At 45.3% G+C, this 7,586-nt stretch overlaps 1 pseudogene; it reads left to right on the forward strand.

Moving 5' to 3' along the window:
* The first annotated feature begins 7,115 nt into the window (after window positions 1–7,115).
* On the forward strand, window positions 7,116–7,260 carry LOC119920535 (annotated as a pseudogene).
* The last annotated feature ends 326 nt before the right edge of the window (window positions 7,261–7,586 follow it).

Raw genomic sequence — 7,586 nt, forward strand, 5'->3', positions numbered from 1 at the left:
TATTATTATTATTCGGATCTCTCCCACCTGTAGTTGGGGACCGTCGGGGGTCCCTCCCGCTCCCCCCTCCTTCCAAACTTGGGCAGACTTTTCACTCACTCCCCAGCAAAAAGCAGTAACTCTCCCAGTCCCAGGGGCGCTTCCTCCCCAGGACCTAAAAGCCCCTGAGATTGCGGGGAGAGGGTAAAGGAGAGGGGGCAACAGAAAGCGAAAGAACGGCAAGTCTTACATGCGGGGTTAGGATCTCTAGCTGGTCGGCGTCCGGGGCGATGCGCTGTCCGTGGTGCTTGACGGGCCAGGGACACCCGGCTCGGCTGGACGGTCCCCCGCTTCCTGGGCTGGGGGAAATTTACTAGCCCGCGTGAGCGAGCCGCCCACCGCTGGGGAAGGAAAGGTGTGCGAGACTGGCATGTGGTGTGGAGATGACTCGGGTTGTGAGGCTTTTTTTTTTTCGTCTGCCGCTTTGAGAACGAGGTAGCGAATCCCTGCCTTCCCCCTAGAAAGCCCCGCAGACTTTCCTCTCGGAGGCCCCTACCCCCTCCCGGCATGAGAGCCTCGCGGTTATGTAATGTAGCTGGTCTCCCACCCAGGAAACAGAAAACTCACCAAGGCCAGATAAACTGAAGCAAAATCTTGGCTTCCAGCTTTTTCATTTGGGGAAGCAAGAGGGGTGCGGGAAGAGGGGCAGAACAACTGGGCCACTGAAAGTCACTCCCTAAAAGTCCTTTCCTCCCTCCGTGATTCCCTTTATTCCCCCCCCCAACCCTCTCTCTATCCATTTCTTCTCGACACACTTCCCCCCAACAAGACTTCTTCCAAATTCATCTAGTTTGGATTTGGTTCTTAGATATTTGTGATCATACCCCATCATCTTACCCATAGGAAATTGCTCAGAATAAGGTCAAAGATGGAGATGAGAGTGTGGGGTTAACGTTTATGTTAGTTCCTCCTTTCAACCTTCTGTTTTCGATCGAGAAAATTCCCTCTCTCTGAGATACTCTAATCTCTGCCATTTTTCAGGTATTAATTCGGGATTTCCTTGAAGATCAAGGACCCTCTTACTCGTGAAAGTGATCCTTTCAAAACAACCAGAAAGTCAATTCCCTATTCTCTCAGCCTGTCAATAAGTACAGACTGCTTTGATAACAGTATCCATGCATTTCAGGAGTTTTGTCAATTTACACCTTGCCTGCCGCCTTCTGATTGAACCTCTTTCTTGACTCTCCAATCTCTTGCCCCCATGCTCATAATAATAATAACAATGATAATTGTGATATTTGTTAAGCGTTGACTATGTATTAAACGTTGGGGTAGATACAAGCAAATCGGGTTGGACACAGTCCCTGTCCCACGTGGGGCTCACAGTCTCAAACCCCATTTTACAGATGAGGTAACTGAGGTTCAGAGAAGTGAAGCGACTTGCCCAAGACCACACAACAGACAAATGGTGGAGCAGGGATTAGAACTCATGACCTTCTGGCTCCCAGGCCCGTGTTCTATCCACTGCGCCATGCTGCTTCTCTGACTGCTCATGCTGACTGTCCCTCTCCAGATCCACCAGACATCAGCTCTCTTCTTCCTCAAAGTCTTCCTAAAATCCCACCTCCTTCTGGAAGTCTTCCCTGATTAATTTCCAGCACCAAGTCTTGTTCACCCAACACTAATAATGATAATAATTATGGGATTTGTAAAGTTCTTTCTATGTGCCACGCACGGTACTGAACGCTGGGGTGGACTGGATTGGACACAGTCCCTGTCCCAAGTGGGACTCCCCTTCTCATTCCCCATTTTACAGATGAGGTAACTGAGGCACAGAGAGGCCAAGTGACTTGCTCAAGGTCACACAGCAGACAAGTGGGTTCCTGATTAGAACCCATGACCTTGTGGGTCCTAGGCCTGTGCTTTATCCACTATGCCATGCTGTTTCTCATGCTGCTTCACCATGCTACCCTTAGCACTTACATATTTCACTTCTATCCTCAGAACACATGTGCCTAAGTATAGTTTTTATTTGTACATTCGATTATTCAGCTACATTCATCCTGATACACTTGTACTACCTATAAAATAATAATTGAGATATCTGTTAAACCAAGATACATGCCAAGTACTGTACTAAGCACTAAAGTAAATACAATACAATCAGATCAGAAAGAGTCTTCGTACAGATGGGGCTCTCAACCTAAGAGGGAAGCCAACCCAGTATTTAGTACCAATTTCACAGACGACAGAACTGAAGCACAGAGATATTAAGTGATTTGTCCAAAGTCGCACAGCGGCCAAGTGGCAGAGCCAGGATTAAAACCCAAGTCTCATGACTCCCAATATAGGCCATGCTGCTTCTCTGTTATTATTATCCTTATATGTTTGTTCCACCTTTTGTTATACTTTTGGTCTTGCTTCTTCTCTCATTATTTGTTAATCATTTGTGTCTGGCTCTCCACCCCATTAGGTTGCATACTCTTTGAGGTCAGGGGACAATTGTCTAGCTTCTGTTATGCTTCTCCAAGTGCTGATTACAATGCTTCATACTCAGTAAATACTATCATTATCAACAATGGTATTGATTGAGCACATACTGCATTTAGAGCACTGTACAAAGCACGTGGGAGAGTACAACGCAGCATAGTAGATACAGTCCCTGGCCACAGTGAGCTTCATGATGATGATGATGATGGTGCTAATGGTATGCAAGATGTCATACCCTCAATCGTTCTGACTTGTCAACATGCACCTAGTCCTTTTTTCCCTCTAGTTCCAAGGGGCTCTCCAGCGATGTAGCCTTTTCAACAACCTTTAAATATTTGCAATGAGCTGTTTTTTCTTAGAAAAGAATACTTCTTAGATATTGGGCAATTTCACTATCTTCAGGTAGTCACCCTAGTCTCATGACTTAATCGTATTTATTGAGGGCTTATGGTCTGCAGAGCACTGTACTAAGCACTTGGGGGAGAATGACAGATTTAATAGACATGTCCCTTGTCCACAAGGAGCTTATCACACATATCACACCAAATGGAAACAAAAATGAATTAAAAGCAACTTTCAGCAGCATAATGACCGTGGTGTTGCTCCAATACGAACTCTGAGTGATCGGACATGAAGTCAATCAATTAGCCCATCACTGATGCTATAGGAAGTGCTTGGGAGAGTTCAACAGAAGCATGTTACACACTTCCTGCATTCAATGAGCTTACAGTCTAATGGAGAGTTACCCACAGGAGTAGAGGGCAAACATTCAGTTCTAACAATGAGTATTTCCCCATTCATTTATTCCTATTGTTAATATAGCAACATCTCCCCCTGTTATGGTCCACCAGATTTAACTCCCCTGGAACTTTTCAGAAAGGATGCAAGAGAAGAGCGGCCAATAAAAGAGAAACAAGTCGTGGGAGTGGGAGTTGGTGGCCTTACCAGGGTCAGGTACTTGCTTGCTGTGTGGCTTTGGGCAAGTCACTTAACTTCTCTGTGCCTGTTACCTTATCTGTAAAATGAGGATTGAGACTGAATCTCATGTGGGAAAAGGGCTTTAACCAACCTGATTAACTTGTATGTGCCTGGCACATTCTAAGTGCTGAACAGATACCATAAAAAATATTATGGAACCAAATGCTGCCCTGTTGAGAAGAGATGAAAGGCATCCCTGGAACAGTAGTGAGAGATTGGTGTGGATTGATATCCATACACTATGGATGAAGCTGGCCACTCTTCCAATGATTTAATCCTGATGCTTTCATCATCAGTGGAGCTGAGAATCTCCAGTGAATACAAGGAATATTTTTTTAAAAAATTAGAATTCGAAGCATCCAATTTATTGGCTGCTCCATTTTTACATATAGGTCAGCTTTCAAATGGAAATGGTTCAAAGGAAGCAACATAGCCTATTGGAAAGAGCATGGGATGAGGGCATCAAACCCATGTACTAGCTTCAGCTTAGCCACTGATCTACTGTGTGACCAAGCCACTCAACCTCTCTCAGCCTCGGTTTCTTCATCTGTAAAGTGAGGATAAGTTGCCTTCTCTCCCTAGATTTGTGAGTTCCATGGAGAGAGGAAATGGTGTCTGTATCTACCCCAGCACATATTAGGCACTTAATCAATACATTAATTAAGTTACTAGCCACCTGAGTTCAAGTGGAGAGAGCTATCGCCACACACCCTAGCTGAATTAGAGAAGCATTCAGCAACTTGGTGACTGAGAAATGAGGAGCCTACGAAGTGTTCTGAGATGAAATTTTGAAAGATTCTTGAGGAGGGATGCTTCCTCCTGAATCCTAGAAAGCATACACCTTGTCCCTTCCTCTTTTGTCCCACTTTCCGTCCAGCACACTTATTTGTTGGGAGAGCCACGGGTTTGGAAACTACTCTGGTTTCTGGACAGATGCCAGGAATAGAGCAAAATTTCTCTTTGGCTGTTTGCAATCTACATGCAGATCAATTCTGCAGGGGAAGTCCAGGCCCCTAATGTCTACAGGTAATCAATTAACCAATCATTCCATCCATCACTAGTAATATGGTTTAACAGTCGTGCATCTTTTGGGGCTAAATGCCTCCACTTTGAGGGTCCCCCAAATTATTTCAGCTCACTGTGAGCAGGTGTATGTTCCTAGCAGCTGTTTTTTCTGGTAAGTAACTACTCTTATGCCATTTGCAATGAGAGTTAGCTCTCCTCCATCTATTTTGGGGAGTAACTGAACATTTTAATCACTCCAGTTATTCTTCCCGCTTATGGACCATGGAAAATGATATGCATGTGTTCCATTGCTTATACTCATGTATCATTTATGGGTTAGAGCGCTGGCACTTTTAATTGTTGTGCTTCTCTAATGGAACATATTTGTGCCAGCTCTGCCTCTCCCATTGGACTGGTGGCTTCTTGAGGATAGGAACATGTCCTGATTTCTCCCCTGTGACTCCCGGAACACCCAGAATAATGTTCTGTCATCTTTATAAAATGGCTTGTGTGAGTGAATGCATGAACAAATGAACGAGTGGAAATGATATCAGTTATAGAGTGATGGTGTGAATGCCTAGTACTTAATTATCTTAGAGTGAATGAAATTCAAGCTATAATACCATTTGCCTTTCTATCACTGCTACAATTTTAAATTTCTGTACTACTTGCCCTTTAGTTGATAGGTTATTACTATTGCTATTATTATTATTATTATTATCATTGTTATTATATTTGTTATTCTGGGTCAAATTAAGTGTCATCCCACATCAGCTCATTCCTATCCAACCCCTCCCCATCCCTAGTGCCCTTCCCTACCCTCAACCTCCCCAGGAGCCTCGGCAAAGTGCAGCCTATGGAACACCAGCTCCATCATAGAAAAACTTCCCTTAATCCTTGTCTATTCCTTGGCCCAGTCACCATCACTTAAACATGGCTCTTCCCAGATGACACTGCCTCCCTTGCCACTCTCTCCAGAGGGGGCCATATCTTCTCCCATTCCTCAAGATTCAGTGGGAAAGGGGGAGAAGTCAGCTTCCTTACTGCTCCCCAATGTTGCTTTTTGCGCCATTCCACCTCCCCCATCCCTCTCTTTCCCTTCCTTGGAAGCCTACCTCATCCACCTTTGCCACCCACTGCAGTTACTAGTCATGAACATTCTCCTCCCCTAGGCACCTCCTTCAACTTTCTGAACCATTTTAGTCTCTTTCTCACATTCCTTCACTCTTTCTCCATCCCTACATTGATTCATAGGGACTTCAATATCCACGTGTCCCAAGGACCCTTCTGCTCCCTGCTTTCTCTCACTCCTAAACTCCAATGACCTCCTGCTCCATCCCACCACAGCCATTCACCAACTTGGATAAGTGCTCGACCTCATCATCTCTAGTCGCTGTAAAATCTCTAGCCTCACCAACTCTGAAATTCCCATATTCCCACAGCCTCCTCCCCTGCCTTCTCTCCCACACACCCATTCCCCACAGATTTGTCCTGTTACCCCACAGAGAACTCTGATCTTTTGACCCTCTCTAATTTTCTGAAGTCATCATCCCCCATTTGGTCTCCATACTCAAATTACCTTCTGTTAATGCACAAATTATCACTCTCAACACAGCCATCTCTACTGAGCTCATTTCCCTCGCTCTTCTGTCCCTCTTTTGATCAGGTACCACCAGTTCACAGTCCTGGATAACTTCTACTGTACACTTCCTCCACTCCTTTGCCAAAGCTACAGAGTGCTGCTGGTGGAAATTCAGACACGAGGCTGAACTTGTCCATCTAAATTTCATCCTCGGCTGCTTTAATTCTGCACTCTCTTGTGCCTGGAAACAATACTTTTCCATCCTTATTGACTCTCATACCAATTGCCAAGGCCAACTGTTTCAGACATTTGTTAGTCAGTCAGTCAGTCAGTCGTATTTATTGAGCACTTACTGTGTGCAGAGCACTGAACTAAGCACTTGGGAGAGTACAATATAGCAATGGAATATATATATATATATTCCCTGCCCACAACGAGATTACCATCTAGAGGGGGGAGAAAGACAATGATATAATAAATACATTACAGAAATGTACATAAGTGCTGTGGGGCTGGGAGGGGGGATGAATATAGGGAGCAAGTCAGGGTGACACAGAAGGGAGTGGGAGAAAAGAAAATGAGGCCTTCTCCTGGAAGGCCCCCAGGAGAAAATGTGCCTTCAATAAGGCTTTGAAGAGGGGGGCGGGGGTCATTGTCTGTCAGATATGAGGAGAGAGGGCATTCCAGGCCAGAGGCAGGACATGGGATAGAGGTTGGCAGTGAGATAGACAAGATCGAGGTACAGTGAAAAGGTTAGCATTAGAGGAGCCAAGTGTGCAGTCTGGGTTGTGATAGGAGACTAGTGAGGTGAGGTATGTAGGGGCAAGGTGATTGAGGGCTTCAAACCCAACAGTAAGGAGTTTCTGTTTGATGCGGAGGTGGATGGGGAACCAGTGGTGGTTCTTGATGACAAGGGAAACATGGCCTGAGCATTTTTGAACAAAAATGATCTGGGCAGCAGAGTGAAGTATAGACTGGAGTGGGGAGAGATGGGAGGCTGGGAGGTCAGCAAGGAGACGGATAGAGTAATCAAGGTGGGAAAGGATAAATGATCAGATTAACACGGTAGTAGTTTGGATGATCCCTCTCAGGGTCGCACCTGGAGAGTTTCCAGTACTCTGCCAGTCTCGACTAAGGGAGGGAAATGGGAGAGTCAAGCAGAGGTATAGCCATTCCATTCCTAGCTTGGGCAGTGTCTAGCGAGTAGAGGGCAATCTGCTACAAGTCAAAACTCACCTGTGCTGAACAGCAGTGGCCTGAGGGAGAGTTGAGGGTGGAGACTCAAATTTATGGCGTGGAAGGAGGCAATGGTAAACCTCTTCCATATTTTTACAAAGAAAACTCAATGGATACACTACCAGAATGATTGCAGATGGATTTGGGGCGTTCTGGAAGAAATGTGTCCAAGGTGGCTCTATGGGTCAGAGACAACTCGACAGCATAAGACAAGGCAAGTTTGGATAAAGAGGAAAGGGTGGATTTAAGTGATGTTTAACTCCCATTTCCAACCCCTTCTCTTCCTATCTCCCCAAGCTTTTTCACAATGATCGGG

The sequence above is a fragment of the Tachyglossus aculeatus genome, chromosome X1 (assembly GCF_015852505.1).
Source record: "Tachyglossus aculeatus isolate mTacAcu1 chromosome X1, mTacAcu1.pri, whole genome shotgun sequence".
Lineage (NCBI taxonomy): Eukaryota > Metazoa > Chordata > Mammalia > Monotremata > Tachyglossidae > Tachyglossus > Tachyglossus aculeatus.